This window comes from Enoplosus armatus, chromosome 4 (genome assembly GCF_043641665.1).
Source record: "Enoplosus armatus isolate fEnoArm2 chromosome 4, fEnoArm2.hap1, whole genome shotgun sequence".
Lineage (NCBI taxonomy): Eukaryota > Metazoa > Chordata > Actinopteri > Centrarchiformes > Enoplosidae > Enoplosus > Enoplosus armatus.
Window position 1 is genome coordinate 9,252,031 of NC_092183.1, and position 18,036 is coordinate 9,270,066.

General features: G+C 41.2%; 1 protein-coding gene across 1 annotated transcript in view; it reads right to left on the reverse strand.

Annotated features, from left to right (window-relative positions):
- Positions 1 to 4,667, reverse strand: part of sema6a (sema domain, transmembrane domain (TM), and cytoplasmic domain, (semaphorin) 6A) — a 102,736-nt gene extending 98,069 nt beyond the window's left edge. The window contains exon 1 of the mRNA XM_070903637.1: positions 4,574 to 4,667. The gene's annotated coding sequence lies outside the window, so the exon portion shown is untranslated. The remainder of the gene's footprint in view (positions 1 to 4,573) is intronic.
- Positions 4,668 to 18,036: the final 13,369 nt, after the last annotated feature.

The window sequence follows — 18,036 nt, forward strand, 5'->3', positions numbered from 1 at the left end:
TCAATCACTTCCCCTCTTTCCTCCTCTGCTCTATTTCAATTGTTCCGCCTTCCCCTCGCTACACTGTTTATATAATTTCCTCTTTTCCTCCATACTCACACTTCTTTCCTTTCCTTTCCTTTCCTCCTCTCTCCTACTCCTCCTCTTCCTCTCACTTCTCCTCTCTCTAGGCAGCCAGGCACCCCAACACTGTCTCAGGTCCTGAAACTATGGCAACCGAATGAGAGAGCAAGCGCTCTCTATGATTAATAGATGAGAGATGCAGTGCCAATCGCTGGGGCCTGGGGAGGAGGGACAGATGCACTCGAACAACGCCATGCAAACATGCACGCATAGTCACAGAGAGTACACACACCTAGTACACACTCTCAAACCCCCCCGCCACCATTAGCCACCCTCCGTGCTTTGTGGTAATATACACACCGAAAATAGGAAAGGCTCTGACTTACGCACCGCACACACACAGACACCTAAAGGCAGAGTTAGGGCTAAAATAGAGTTCCTCATGCTTAACATCATGACACACACCTCCTTATTGGCTGCCAACAAGCAAACTAACCACAGAAATAACCACAGCCTCAGCAGCGGCCCTAATGAGTCTTAACAGACTGTGGCTGTCTCCATGACTCACAGCTGGCTGCTCTCACCTGTAAAAGCACAACAGCAGGACGGGAACTAGAACATCATATTTTTATGCTGTGTACCACGATTTACATTATCTGATCTGTAGTACAAGACTTGGCTCTTTTCAAGGCCAGTCATTCATCCATCTCCCAGGCAATCACACAAAGCCCTGCTACTTTTGGATTATCCCTGCAAATGTATTTCCTTTCCATTTCCATTTGAGTAATGACAGGCGACCACACTCAGCGGTGACAAAGGTATTACTGCATGTTCAACATTTCCATGAAGAGAAACCTGATGTTATAGGCTGACTTTTCATTTGGCACGCATTTGGTAAAGTTTGGCTCCTCAACAATCTTCTCCTGAATGCGCTGGCTATCACTTTCAAATTCACTTAATTTCTAACAACAAAGCTTTGCCAAGGACCAACAGCCAAAACACCAACAGACACTCCGCCAATTCTACCACTGACTTGCGGCGCCAGGCCCAAATAAGCCTTTTGCCTGATCCTTCATGCCTTGGGCTTTCTTGGCATAGACAACACACTCAATCAATTATGCTAATGTAACGAGTATGAAGAGTGTTTAACACATGGACGGTTAATTCAATGGATGCACTGTAGAGTCATTTATAGGGAGCCGGAAGGGTTAAGGCTAAGTGGGGGAAAGCAGCCAGTTAGAACGACACAATGAAACTTAGAAACTGGAACGCCATGCATGTGTGTGTGTGTGTGTGTGTGTGTGTGTGTGTGTGTGTGTGTGTGTGTGTGTGTGTGTGAAAGACACAGAGATCATGGAACAACAGGCTGAAGCAAGTGATTAGCGAGTGATTACATTTTAAATGAGCCATGCTGTGAAGAGCACACTGGACCATACTGCACGGTGAGATATATTAGGTCTCTATAGAACACTGAATATCATTTATCATCTCCGATAAACAGCGTGCGATATGTTCCAACTTAACTGTAAAGGATGGGGGGTAGTGAGCAAATAAATTGCTGGCTTTTTAGAAAATCAAACATATCAACAAAGCAGATACATGCAGATGTAGACGTAGGTCCGCCATCTCTTCTCTTCCTGTCTAATATCAGTATGATAAAATGAAAGGCATTTATCAAATAATGAGTTCAACTTCAGAGGGTCAAAGGAATCAAAACCAAAAAAAAACGTGAGAGATGGAGCAGCAGAAGGTTAAGTAAAATGTTTATATAGAGGGGGAGTTGTGTAATTTGTTAGAGCGGTTTAGAATATCTTTCTGATTCTTTTTTCACTTTCTGAATCACAACAGACTCCCACTGAATCCGAAAAGAGAGCCAACTCGAGTACAGCTAAAATCAGCAAATGTGCCATGTAACACCTGGTGATGGACAGCTCCATTAAAACACGAGCTTCTTTTATTGTGCTGACCTGTGTTTCCAAAACAAAATGTACAAAAAACACATACGCAAGCTCATGATTATCCTTTTTTTTGTTCCACTACCACAGTGGAGCAGGTTTGTCATTTAGCGTTCAGGCAGTGTAATTGAAGCAGCAGCAATTTAGAAAGATGTGGAATCTGGAAAATGGGTTAAGCATCAATAAATCACATCCAGATGAGTGAGAGGGGTTTGATGCTCTCTCGCACTCTAATAAAAAAAGAATAAAAAAAACACACCAGCCCACACACGAAGGACGTACATCAATAAAAGATGGCTTTTATAAAATATGCATAAATACACACACTATTGAATGCTGGGTGTTGACACTAACTGAATGAGGACCAATGGTTAACAGCAGCTGACCGGCCAATTCATTTGAACGCGAGCAAAGCCATTTATCAATTATTCAGACCTACTGTATTCAGGCTGCATCTGCATCTGCCCTCAACTGGCAAAGGTAACTAACTCTCCCTCTCTTTCGTTCTCTCTCTCTGCCTCCCTCTGTCTCTCTCTCACACATACACGCACACACATACAGTGTGACAAATCCACATCAGTCACACACAATGCCATCCCCATTGCTATTGTTAGGGGATCGGCGGATCAAACGCTCCACGGAGCATTGCTCCAAATACAAGCAACAACTCTGGGTCGCTGTGCTCTATTCTGCCTCTCCAGGAAGAGAACAGGCAGGCTGCTGTCACAAAGGTAATCATGCTGTAATTCCTGTATCAGCACCACAACATGTCATTGTATAATGTGTTAATAGCAGGATCTGCGCTCATGGTTTGTGTTGTTGTAGCCTTTATGAAACATTGTGGTGGGATTTACAGCCCGTGCAACATCTCAAAAAATGCCTCCAGGACATTTGAATGCCTTGAGGCTAATGTTGTAGGAGGAGCAGTGGTAAAATGTTAAAACATTCTGCTGTTTCACATTCAAGATCTATGTGTAATCCCCAGCACAGTATGTATATTGACTGCAAAATAACACGAGGTCACAGACGAAAAACACTGGAATAACTGATGAAACACAACACCCTTTCCTCTCAGAGTTGGCATGGAATCTTTCTATCTTTTTTATTTCTTTTTTTTTGTAAAGGCTGATACTAGAATCATGTTTCCAAAACAGCATGTCCTGCTGCTGAAAATCAGCTGACAGGAGGCACATTTTGCTGTGGGCATTCAAAGCTCTTTGGATTCACCCATTTATATCATCACCCTTGCACACTTGATAATCTATAACCTACATTTAGAGTTGCTGAATCCTTTTTTCCAGCTTTTCCCAGTGCCTCTGGGGGAATCTTTCATACTGGGAGAGGAGAGGAGAGGAGAGGAGAGGAGAGGGAAACCACTGGCAATGACTGGGTGTTGGCAGTCAGGCTGCTGGATGTGGTTTGTGAGGCCTCTATCTCCTCTCCCAGCTTGTTAAAGAAATAATGTGCAGCAGCACTTCATTTAATGGCAAATCCACTTCTGAAGGCCGGTGCAATTTTGTCTCCTGGTCAGAATTACAAACATTTGATTGATCTTTTGGACCTGAGTAATAGTGACCACTCCGCCTCCTGGTATGGCTTGAAATCCTTGAACACACCCTAGCCAGTGTGTGTGTGTGTGTGTGTGTGTGTGTGTGTGTGTGTGTGTGTGTGTGTGAGAGAGAGAGAGAGAGAAGTCTCGGCCTGCAGAGTAACTAATTTAAGAACAATAAAAATGTGTGTGTAAAATGAATTAATTCACATCACAGCTCTGTGATTCTGATTAGAGTTGTATAGAAACAATGAGACTGGAAACACAGACTGCGTCGTTAGTCTGCATGTAAATTGCTGCTCTAATTCTGAATTTTCATCATGTGAGAATAAATGGCAAATGAAAATCCCATCATGCTCTGTAGTAATGGAACAAGCACTTCAGTGTTTGCATGTTTTCATAACAAATCAGGCGTGAATGTCATTAGACTCCTCATATAATTACTTCAGTTGTCCGTGTTTGTGTTGTGGCTGTAGTTTGGATAGAACATCTTTGGAGAGAGAAAACACTGTTGGACGGACGGAGGAGCAAGAGGACAAGAGTCGGTCCGAGTCCTGCAAGTTCCCACAAGCCAATGTCTTATTTCCCGTGCAGTACATGAACCTGCGACCTGAATGATACTAACATTGTTTTGTGTTTAGACTCAGTGTGATCGGCGGTAGGTCCTCTGAGACTGACACTTCTTTATTCCATATGGGTAAACAGCGTAAGAGGGATTACGCGTGAAATTGTGGTCTGTTCATATCGGCAGAAGATATTTGTCTTGTAGGAAAGCATCGCAGCTCTCATTTGAATTGAAAAATTAGCACTTTCGGATTTTTTTATAACTTTAAAAAATGCTATATAAATATACGAAATCACCCTAAGTTGGTGAAGTCACCCTGAGAAGCGTGTGCACTTGTCGCCCGGCAGCCTGGCTGTACAGAAAACAAGCCTCCGGAGCTGGAGGAAGGCTGGTACAGGCTATAAGCGCACCTAAAGTTTGAAATAAACAAAGAAATCTTACCTTCAGCTCATGAATGGATATGCCTCGGAGTGGTTTCACAGCTCTGTCTTTTAGTAATCCATGAGATGTGGCTCTCAAAGCAGTTCAGACGGTGCTCGTTTCAGAATAACAATACGAGCGCTACTTTTCTCTTGCGCTTCTTTTTGTTACATGCCGCGCTGAAATCACACCTCTTCAAATGGGAATATCCATCGGAAATCCACACTAGAGAGAAAAACCGACGTTTTGTGGCTTTTAAAACTCCCCTCAGGTAGGACTGAACGCACGGAACCAACCGGGTGTCCCAGAACTAGCTACGGAGCTGAATGCAGTCCCTTCCACAAAAGCCGACGGTCATCCTATTTGGAGATGAAGCTTCTTACCAGACTGGAGCGGAGCGCAGCGAGCCCAGCTGTCACCCACCCGCTACACACACACACACACACACACGCTCTCACACATACATAGGGAGGAGCTACGTCTCTGGAACGGGAGGTATTGTGTCAATGGGTGCCAGTTATGGACAACTGTATTTCTATTTTTACGCAGCGGCATTTCGTAAGAATGCGCGTTGGAGAATGAGAAAGCTTTAGCGCGATTAATAGTTTCGACACGGGAGAGAAAAAAAGGGAAAATGTTAAGAGGTTAGTTGGAAATTCAAACAACATTAACTGGCATTTTGTAGACATGCAGGCCGGTCTGCTGGCTCTGTGTCATGCAAACTGTCAGTGGTAATTTTGAAGACACAATAAAGATGCAGGTCCTCTTTCAGGCCACCGGCATCTGCCCACTTTGTGCGGTTTTTTGTGCGCAGCCGATGCGAATCGGTATGTGATTATGGTTCAAAGGCTCTGTTGTCTGTTGTCTCTGGACCGCCCTCCCTTCCCAGGTGGTCCCTCCTGGCCCTGGACTGGCACGCACGCACGCACGCACACAGTAACACATGATTTGCAGTCATTGGGTTTTTACTAATGGGTCCTTTCTATGGCCTTGATCTCATCAGAGCAGCCATCAGGTAAAGTCTGAAATAAAAGCAAAGTTCAAGAAGTTGTTGCTTTATGGTACATTTAGGCTACAATCTGATGTCAGGGATGCACGCTCCACATACTCTCCCTCTCACACACACAAACACACCTTCCTAGTCGTAAACCAAGCCAAAATCAACATCAATTTGGCAGATTGAAAACTGCAAACCTGCCACAAAACACAAACATAACTACTTGCACATGTTCTCAGATACACAAACACACATTATATTACAGTGCGAGCATGCGTAGACATCTAGATCATATATAGATATATAGGCTCCAGAGGGACAAAGCTAATGTGTGTGAGGCTTTGGGCTTATCATTACATAATAACAGGCCACCTGTTAAAGCAGTAGTGTGTGTGTAGGTGTGTGTGTAATTGTGCTCCTGAGTAGTGGCCTGTCAGGCACTATTGCTGTCTTGTTACTGTAACAGCTCAGTACAGTGCTGCCTCCACAGGCCCGATGCCAAACACTATACTGTTGTTCTTTAAAGTAAACTAATGCGCTCATGCCTGCCAGTCCTTTCCTCATCTGTTATCATTTCATTTGCCTTAAAAACAAAAACGCATTTGCCATCATGCAATTGAACCACGGCTGCGCACATAATGGAGAAAGCACAGTCACGCTGCTGTTTTTCAATCATTCACTCAGGCAGATTTGGATTCTGTTTGTGTGGTTTGTTTAAAAATACCTTTTTTATAAACAGACAATTTAAAATGTGGTTGAGGCATGTGCAACTATAAGTGCTTTTTTGGCAATTAGCTGCCTGGAGTGCATTTATATATCATACATCTCATCTTACAGTATAATGTACTGTGGGCTTGTTGAAGTTCATTAAAATTCTGCGTGAGGGATGTGTTTGAGTGCAAGTAACACTGTCGGCACATGCAGGTGAATCATTATGGATTCTATACAGAAAACCAGATGATAAAAGTGTTTTGATCTGCAAACATCAATAGTCATGCAAATGCTGCAAGGCTCTATCCAAAACAAACTATATACCTTCCTTTCTGTATTTCACACACTCTGTCTTTACATTCTTTAATCTCTCCCTATTTTTCTCACTCACTCCCTCTCTCTCTCACACACACTTTGAAGTGGAAGTGTTGCTAAGTGTGGGAGGCGGGTAGGGTATAATTCGAGCTCAATAATGTCAAGATACACACCAGTTAGTTTGAACTCTGGAAATATGCTCATGTCAGAGCTTATCTCGCTTATCTTGCTAAAGTTGTCCCATGCGCATTAGGACTCTGTGTGTGTGGAGGAGAGGCGGTTGAAATAGAGCAACCATCACATCGCCGACTGGGACAGACAACATGCACACACCAGCCATTCTTCAGGGACTCAGCTCAGCTCCATACACCCCCACCCCCCATCTCCTGACTAGACTACAGCAGTTTTTATACCCGCCTGTGTCCTCTCCAACCCCTGGAACTGGATCTAAACATTACATTCCCAGTGTCACAGACATCTGCTCTTTTTTACTGGCTTCCAGTAATGTCAAACACCTAATTCACACCCTTGTGTGCTGGCCTGAAAAGATACTAAAGGAACTGCGCCCTCCTTCCTCTGGACATTGTGCAGCAGTAACATCTGTGTAACAACACGCAGCAATTTCCTGTTCCTCTGACACTTCACCCCTCTCCTCCTCCTCTCTCCCAGTCGATGAAGTCTCCCAGTGGAGGCTGTCACACCACAACAATGGTGGAAGAAGTGCTTTACTTAAGTGAAAGTACAAATACGTTAATGTAAAACCACTTTGTGACAGGTAAAAGTCTTACTTACATAAAATGTAACATAAAATCAAAATACTCAAGTAAATTAGAAGTACCTCCAAATTGTACTTAAGCATAGTACTTAGTTACTTTCCACCACTGCACCACAATCAGTTATATCTAACTAGTCGTGCAAAATGCAGAGACTCAGTAAACCATGCTGCACCATACATGCACATGCTGAAATGTGCAGAAAAAGTATAGATGTAAGCACCCACACTTGCACCCACATGCACTGTGACAACAACATACAGTACATCAGAGCAAGAATTATTCGAAATCCTGTACTTGCAGGAAGTTAAAGTAGAAACACCATACTGTGTAAATACTCTATTTACTCCAAGTAAAATTTAGTATTATTGTCTAAATGTACTTAGTAAAAGTAAAGTAAAAGTACTCATTATACAGAGTGTTGTTTTTATTGTTTTAATTACCACTGATGCCTGCATCAAGCATCTCAATAACTTATATATTGTTGGGTAGTTTAAACTATAAAATGCATCATGTTTTATAAGATGATCACATGCTTTTTTGCCCCTAGCCGTGAAATAACGGTAGTGAGGTAAACAAAAACAAAAAAAAAAGTGCAATATGTCCCTCTAAAATGTAGTGAATGAGTAGTAAAGTATAAAGCAGCATAAAATGGAAATACTCAAGTAAGTAACACCTCAAAATAAATGTACTTCTGTACATTCCACCACTGCAGCGGACATCTTAATACTCAATATGTGTGTATGTTAATACTTAATGAGACATAATTCAAACACACACACTCACACTCTCCAGTTCACATAATCTTAATTGGTTTAGAAGATGCTTGTTGAGAAATAACAAACCCACAGACGGTCTGTTGTGTGACCGTGGGACTCGGCAGGTTTGGGGTTTTGTTGCTTTCATATCACATTATGATATAGGTGATAGGATGTATGTTCAAAGCATGCTGGGCTGTGCGTTTTACAGCTGGACCACTGGAGGAACATCATTTGTTAAAACTGCCACTGCTGCTGCTGCCAGAGTGCTAATGGCTACTGCTCACCTGTGGATCATACAGACAGCTGAGAAAGGAGCAGAGCCCATTTACAGTGGTAACTGCCATTGTACTGTTGCAGGCCAATCACTGAATCTGTCTGCTACCTCTCCTCTTAGTACTTTAATGGGCACCGCAGCCTGTTATTTTCCCCAAAAGGTGTAAAGTGGAAAAGAGTAAACATGTAGTTCCATCTAAAATGTGTGGCTAACATACTGCTGATTGCTGAACCTTTCCATGTGGGACTTCTGGGAGTACGACAGCTATATCTACATTCACAACATGGACTGTATTCTGCTGTTTCTGTCGTCATGCTGGAAACAGACAGGAAAGTGAGGATAAGGATCTAGACTAACACTGGTAAACAGCTACAGGCTTGAAGGTGACACTGTGGGTTTGTGGAAACTTTGTCCAGGTTCAGTACACTGTATAATGAGTCTGCAGCACTTGCAGAAATAATAGGGACCAAAATATTACTATTATTAATATTAGGTACAGTTACAGAAGAGAAATGTGAAAAAAAAACTATGATTGACTGTTCATTGTGAATGGCACCAGGCCAATTTATCTGTGAGGGTCTGCGATGATATTAGACAGCTTGACAGTGAACAAAATCCATCTGCTGAGATTTAACATGTCACAAAGTAAACTATAGGAGGAATAAGGAAAAAATAAAATACTTCCATCATAGTGATTAATTATGAAGTGTGAACTGATTAGTAGTAGTAGTATAGTACATATCACTATACTCAACAACTACTGTAAGTGTATTCATTCACTTCATATGTGGAATTGTCCTGAGAAACTAAGTATTTTACAAACAGCTTTCTCGGGACCCAAATATCATTTTGTATAAAGGTGTCAAAGTGTCCCATATTGTGGATATTTTAGAGAGATTGTCATCTAAATGAGTTGTTTGTGTTATATTACCAAAGCTCCCCAAGTCAATGTGATGTACTACAGGAAAGCAAAATGAAAATATTACAGTAGTCGCAGCCTCACAGCCAGTTTTTCATCAGAGGAAACATTTGTTTGAAAATGTGGAGCCCAGAAAATTTTAAAATAATGAACTGAGCAAAGGAAAATGAAGTGCTCACCATTGGGTCCCACAGTTAAACATTTTGCTCATCGGGCTACACAGGTGTCCCAGCTGTATTTTCGGCAGTTTGGCTTGAGAGAGGGAAATTATTCAGCTGTTGTCGCTGTACATTTTTCACTCCAAAACCCTTGAGTCTGTCTCTACCGGAGGTTCATCAGACAACATTAAAACTAAACTAATACATAAACTGAACTTAGAAATGATACAACATGAATTCATGGGTGTTTAAACACCGGGGATTGAAGCAATTAAGGGTGTTTTAACAGGATGTGTGCTTTTTAACAATTAGCACATGGGCCTCAATTTGGAAAGGACTATTGTATTACGGTAAGCCAAATCAGATTTAATTAGCTACAATATAAGGAAACTATCATAATGCCAGGTAATAGATATAGCAGATGACCAGTTATACATGTAAAATAGCCTATTGAAACCATCCACATCTGTCTACCTAGTCCATACTGGTATCACAAGTCTTGGTATCGACTAAAAATGTAAAAAAATGCACAGAACGAAGGATTTGTTGGCAGATGTGTATTCCTCCGTGTGTGCATGAGTAAACTTTTTCCTACATGTGTGTTTGTGCGTTTATATTTACTGTACAGCTGATATGTCATCTCTGTGTGAGGTACCTGTCAAATACCTCAAATCATATATTCAACTGATCCTGGAAGATAAAGTGTCAGTTTCAACATGAAGGCAGGAAACAAAAAAAAAAGTGAATAATGATTATTAGATGCCTGACAGTCATCTCAAGCAGGGAGATTGTCTCTCACACATGCACTCATCTGCATATATGTGTGGACATGTGCACACTGACACAGATTAACACACATATACATGCATAAAGTATCTAAAGTGGAGCTTGAATCATAAGAAAACCCTACAGGGAGTGACAGTCAGATGCCCTAGTTATGACTTCAATGTTGTAAAGATCCCTTACCCGCACACACAGACATGCATATACAGTACAAATATATACTTAAACACACAAACACACAGAGTTTTGGTGGTTATGTATTATAATAATAAGTAATCAATAGTAAGAATTACAGAAAAAAAGAATCACCCAGTGTCACAGGAAGAGCATTCACATTTTTCTAGCGCCATCCACTTTCACACCATTTTAATTGGTCTCCAAGAAAATTCCAGTTGAGTGAATCTTTCTTTTTTTTTTACTCCATCAGCACTACACGTTCAAGCAGCACTGCTGGTAGCAAAAAGGTTTCTGGTAACTGATTTGTATTCAGAGATGACTGACTTGCATACAGCTCCACAAACATCAGCTACTTATCACTATTTTCACCTCTAAACACCGACAAGAATAGGAAACAAATAGACAACCCGTGTGTGCATGTGTGAATGTTCGTTTAACAATTTTTAGGATGTTTTATCATCTTTAATTATAGTTCACCTGCTGTCATCGATTTCATGCTGCTATAGTGTTGCATATTGGCCTCTAACAGAGTCCTGCTTTATTTGACTATCTAGGCATTTCTAAACCAACAGAGGTGCAATTATCTGTAAGCCATGCTTTAGGCTACTATCAGTGAATATGCTGTATTATGAAAATATAACCAGATAATTCAGGGATAAAATGTATTCGCCCTTACTCACTGCAAAATCTGTATTTCTCTCCTGTCATGAATATGTAGTCAACAGCTGCCAAAAATATTATTAGCCTTATTAGAAATTGGCCCTGGGTGTAAGCCAGAGGCATCTACGTCAGCACATACATCCTGAATATGTGTGTGTGTGTCTGACCTGTAATGGCAAAAGGATGTAAAGCATGGCTGAGTAAGGTACAGTAAGCAAAGTAGTGTAAGACAGACCATGCACACACACACACACACACACACACACACACACACACACACACACCAGCCTGCTGGGCCTTGCCCCAGCCAGCTTCAGTTTCCTCTCTGCATCCAGGTTTGCATGAAAGCCATGAATAAGTCAGCATTTCTGCATGATAGGTCTGTAACTAGGAGTGACAGTTAGAGAGCATAGTCTTTAGAATCTCAGATGCGACTCAGTGTGTGCGTGTGTGTGTGTGTGTGTGTGGGTGGGTGGGCTGAGTGCTTGTGCATGTGGGCCTGTGTCCTCCTCCTTCCCTCATCTACCTCACAAATGGACGTCATGCTGGTGATGAGGTCTGAAAGACAGAAGAGGTTGTTGACGTCAGTTGCAAATGGAGCCGTAAGGTGGAGAGGGACTACCAGTGAGGGTTCAGGTAAACAAACTGGGTCATCACATAACCAAACAGCAGTATTGCTGGGATTATATTTATTGATCTGTGACAAAATATTCTAAAGACAACGTTCATTTACTACCTTTTTTCTTTTCAAAAATGTTCCATATTCCCTTTTCCAGCAGATGGACCTTCCTGAAGTGTCACACGACCTAAGAAAGGAACTTCAGTCGAGTGATAACAAGAAGTTGTATACAGGGGAAATCATATTTAGTTGGCTTAAATTGTCTATGAAGTGTCTTACTGGATTTGGGATATTGATGTACACTTGGATCAAATTTCACTGAGAGACATTACCTCCTTTTAATCCCTTCTTTTTCCAATTTTTTCATATTTTTGTTTGTTTATTCATTTATTTTCTTGATTTGACTTATTCATAAATGTATTTATTTATACCTCATACATGTGTTACCTACAATATGTACGGCTGTGTCCGTCCTGATGGAGTCTGTTTGTAATTTGCCTCCCAGGTGGAGGTGTTGACGACACAGGATCACCTGTACTTAAACACATCCCTGGATTTGTGAATGGCATTTCGGCATTGTGTGCCAATATATGATCAAATATCCTGATTTTGACTTTCAAGAGTCTGGACCTGTGTGTTCTCTTTTTACCCCCTATTAGTTGCTGTGTGGGGGAGCTGATGCACCAAAATAAATGTTAGCAAAATGGGAGGTAGGTAGAGGTAATTTACCACAATGGTATCATGAAAGGCAGAATGATTTTGAGAATGTATTTATATTGTGTACAAGCTAATGCAGCAGCTTGATTAATTATTGATTTTTGTGAAGAATATTTGAAAAGTTTGCCCAGTTTTCACATTCTATCACATAGTTTTGTAGGAAACATAGCTGACCTTTGTTTCTTTGCTCTGTCTACAGGAGCAAGCAAAATATTTGTGTACACACCGTGGCAGTGTACCTCTGCTCACCTTGTTGCGCCTACCGATGCATATCAGGTGTTGACTGGAATTGATTTTATGAGAAAATGATGCTGCAGAGCACGGTATAGCTCGGAAGAACTACAATGGCATACAAAGTGGAAGCAGATGTTCCCCTGACATTGCATATTATTATTCCCATCTTCATCCCAGGCCCGTTGGTCCAGATCCAAATCCACATCCAGATCCGACCCCAGTGTCTCAATTTTCTCCCTGAGCTCCAGCTTTAACCTCACCTGGGTGGCTGGATGTGGGCATAGCAGCTGATTTAATGACATGTACACACACAGTCCCTTCTGAATAAGTCATCCAGCCTCTTCTTACACACCCATAGTACTCATCTATTTTTCAGTCCGAGGCATTTCTCTGTCTTTCCTCCTCACTCCCATTCTGTCCATCTGTGTCTGTCTCCGTCTCTTCTTCTCTTTGCCCTTTGCTGTGTGTGAATAGTATGTTCTTTTAACGCCACTGAACTGCAGTCTGCTACATATTCTGCCATCGCTGTTGTCTAATGAGTCATTCTGTGTTTTTTCTTTGGTGTCTGCAGGGGTTGATTCTAATTAAGTATCTCTGCACAGTGGGTCATTTTTGTGGATGAATGGATTTAAGGTCCATATTACAGGAGAGGGAAGAATTTGTTGAAACGGGACTCTGACCTTGAAAAACCACAGAATATGCATTTACTGCAGGTCTTGATAACGGCCGGATAAATCCACTCATTGATGATGATTGTCAAAACAATCTGCTTCCCATTTATCATCTCTTGGTGTGTTGCAGTTTGTATTCAGTTTCATCCACAGCCGCACAGTGACAGCACGTTTAGGTGCATAATATTGGGCACTTTTTTAACGGTGTCATTGGAGAATTAATGCCATTATGATCAAGCCCTCTGCGTTCCTCTACAGACAGACCTTGGCTTTGAACTGCTAAATGATTGATGGGTGAGATGAAAGTGAATGTAGGTCACCGTGGGTGAGGGTCGACAGAAGCAGTATAAATCAGACAGGGATAATAACCAGATATCATGGAGGATAATGGCCCAACCAGAGCCATTACAGGTATATTCAACAGCCGTAACTCAACAATCTGTCAAAGCCACTAAATGCTGGATTTCAAATTTTACTACTGACAGATAATTTGATGTTGTAGAAAATATGGACAGTTCAGTGTTTGAACATGATATGATTCTTGATTTGAGGTCAACTAGAGTGAATTGTTTTTAGCAACGCGACATTCACCTAAGTTATGGATCATTTAAGTGAAGGTGATATAAACTGTATACGTTATGTCAAAAATAGCAACTTTTCACATGTGCTGAATTTGGACATTTGTACACTTTATATATACTGTATATATGTGAGTCTAGTTTCTTACGACAGGAGACAGAAAAGTTTCCTGTGGTACGTGTTTTTCATCTACAGTCAGTGTGTCTACACTGTATCTGATTTGTTATCAGATGTGTGTTGTTTGAGAGAGATGTGTTCTGGACGCCTGCTCTGTGATCTCTCTTTAAATCATGTAAAAATATTCTTGTCTCCTCATTAAGCAAGTTCACTCCACATTTCCTGAGACAGGAGGAGGCAGCCAGACAAAAGAATGATGCCAAAGCATCTGATGATGAAGAGACCTGAGCTCAAACAAAGTCAAAACACATCTAGGCAAATCCAGCTCAAATACGTGTGAACCACTGAGTCTTAGTGCTCAAAACAAGGAGAGACGTTCAGTATAAAGCACAACTTTGTGAATTTCAATTCTTATAAGTGAGATGAAAATCACTAATATGCAGTTTCGGGTGGGATACTGCTAAAATATTGTTTAAACATTGTTTAAAATGTGAATTAAGTTGATGAAGTTTGCTCTGTGTGGAGGCAGCTATTGTGTTTTGCTAAGATGGCTGAAATATTTCATTTTAAATTTGCATGACAGAATATTAAGACATCAAATTATCACTTCTGTTGCTCAGTTTAGTCAATACCCATACATTATTCTATTATAGTACATTGTTGTGTTTCATGAAATATTCATGATGACATAACATCTATATTGCATTACTTGCCCCAGATTTTAGCTGTATTTTTGACACATATTAGGCTGCGCTCTCAGGGCTCACAATACACAGCTCGTCTTCTCCTCTATTGCTAAAAACTCACCAGAGATCCTCCTCTGAAAGAATTTAGTTCAATCTCCAGTCTGTCTGTGAACGCAGCAGTGGGTGTATAGCTCTGTTGCAATCTAGAGATCAGCTGCAGACTCAAGAAAAGGTCTCAGAAAGAGGGACCCCTGAGTTTTCAGCATCTGTGAGAGAAAATGACATAGGGAAATTGAGAGTGACGCGGGGCTATCAAAAGAGCAAAAAAGAGACAAATAAAAGGCTAAGAAAGGAATGAGAACTGGGGAGCAGATGGAGAGAGAAAAAGATGTGAAAATCATAAAGGCAAAGTCAGACAAGAGGAAAATAAAAGGGGTGAGGGCTCATAAAGAGCTAAAGCTGGTGCCATGAGTAAAGAGTGCAGAGAGAGAAGAGAAAGTTCTGTTGTCAGCACAGAGGGCGGCAGGTGATGGAAGGATAATGACAGAGGGAGGAGACTGCTTGACCTCTGCTGACCTCTTTCTGGATCCGGCTGCTGGGAAGAGTTGAAGGAAGTGGGCGCAGCAGCAAGTCCTAATGTGATGGGATATCCTGCCGCCTGCCTGCTAACCCCTCTTCCTCCGATGGTAATGTCTGTTCCCATCGTTTCACAGTCACCCCTGCAGGACGAAGCTGTGCTCGAGAGCGACACAAACACACAGGAGATACACTCATAGACACCTCATGCAATGACGCACACATGTCCACGTGCACGCGCGCACAGATGGATGCGTGCGCTGATGTACGCAGGCCTTCACAAGAGCTGACAGCCAAAAACATAAACACACCTCCAGTTGACTCAACAACATTCACAGCCAAGGACGCTTTGACTCAGGTCACTGCATTACGCAGACATGTAGGACAGTGTTGAAATGATAGTACAGAGGAGAAAGAGCCGGTGGATTACAAACATGGAAATTCTGCCTGAGATGGCACTAACAAAAACAATATTATCATGCAGTGCAGTGCAGCTGGTTTGGTTTCCAGAGTGCAAACAAAGCCCATTATCCCTCTCAGTGCAGTTTTGCACATATACACGAAAACGAAAGCTTATCATTTGATGAGTGTTTAAAGGATACACATAATTACCCTGAGATGAGAGTATTTATCATTTTGTGATTACTGAAGCCAAATGCTAAATGGTTAGTCTCTTCAAAAGAACAGTTGTTTGATTTGCCATTATGCTTCATTATGGTTAGTCACTCATGTCCCTGTTTGTAAGAAAAAGTTCGGCAACTTGTGGGTATTTTCTCCAGTGGAAAAGCAGCCTCGCCTCGCCCCCCACCCCCCACCCCATGAAACATCAAAGCACGGCCACACTGAAACTTCAAGCCCATTTTGGCATTGCCCTCCTACCTCCAGATCCAGTAATTACAGCTCATACAAGACATCAACATTATTACTCGTCAAACCACAGTATAATAATACCACAAAACACTTCAAAGAGACAACTCACATTTCAAGGGGAAAATAAAAACTCATGGATTATGCATTAGGAAGGACTGATTCAACCTTCCAGAGCAGCTGGGGCTCAGTTCATGTTATCTGGAGTGAGACCCAAACTTCATAATCAAGATCTATGTTGGTGTCATCTGGAGATACATGATTGTTAAAACTGAGCAGGCCAGTGGTTTGGGGTATTTTCACCCACCTGTATTTTGTATTTGCAATGCTGTGCCTGTTTCTCATGTAACAATGGAATTATGCAGCAGCCAAGTGTGAGTTTGGCCGTGAGGTTAAATTGCAGAGCCTTGATAGATTTTTATATGTTTCGATACTGCCCTCTTGTGTCTGTGTAAAGATAATGTAAAAATTCAGTTCTTTCTATTTTTCTCCTTTATCTCATTTTCTTCTTCCAAAATATAATCAATTTGCACACCAAAAATCAAGACGATCATGAACATGAATAATAAGTTATGTACTGATATTTTTCCACTTAACTAAAAAGATAACAGAGGACAAACTTTATGGATCCCACACAGGGAAATTCTCACAGCAGCAGAAGAACAGATGCATAGTATAGATGAGTAACTAGAGTGCTCTATACACTATCAGCATCTGCAATACACAAAATGAAGCATGAAAAGGACGGACAAGGAAAAAATAAAACTAAAAATTGCACTTGAACAAAACTGTACTTGAGGGAATGAAATTGAGTGGTGGGTTTAGCGTCTTGTGTCTGCATATTTCACGGTTACCAGCATGAAATACATGTTACTGGACTCATAGTAAGATAAACAAAGAGTGTAAAGTATGTGTAAAATAATTTGTTGTTACTAGTGTTGGTGGACAGCAGATATCATAGATATGGGTCTATCTATTGGAGATAAAGGCTAAGACAATGGCAACAACCTAAACCTCAACAATAACCATTAGTCACCAGTCTAGTTTACTGTTATTATGTGTAAACAGTGCTGACATGTCGTGACCATTTTCTCCAGATTAACAATCTTGTAGGTTTTGAAGGATCTTGGACCAAACACAGAGGCGACCAGATATTTTTAGGACCTCTTCTAACTTTCACCTCTCTGACTCTACCACTGAAATAACAGCTTAGCCTGAGAGTACATGATGCTCCCTGTAACTGAAAACTCTTTATATAAGATAATACTTTTAGTCAGTGATTCAGTTCCAGTATCGGTTGTGTCCTTTAACACTTAACTAACCTAAACTAAACTTTATCATAGTTATTTCCAGTTTCAAATAGGAGAGTGTGGAACAGTATTTTTTTGGGTGCACTAAAAAGAAACTGTTGCTGGCAAAGAACTACACACTCTTACACAAACTCAAAGAATTCAATATCGCACTGAACAGCAATATCCTTTATACAGTACACGGTGGACTAGAGCTTGTCTATGAAAGAATTCTCTTTTATTTTCTCTGTGAATTTTGTTCAAAGTCAAACACACTGGTAGAAAACTGAGATGGTCAAACGAGATAGGGTGACATTATGACACTATAGGACGGATTGTGTGTGTGCGTAGCTGTGTGTAGGTGTGTATTATGTCAATTCCTTACATCAAGTGCACATAAATTTAACCTGCAGTGATACAGTGGTCATGCGTGTGTGTGTCAAAGCTGAAAGGCGATGCAATATTTAGCACAGTTATACTATGAAGCTACATCTTTAATAATGCTGTGACCTACTTCCTGACTGGGAAGTCAACAGTTTCATCATCACCACCATCCAACTGCCATGACAATAAATGTCGCCGACCTTCCCTAATGTTACTG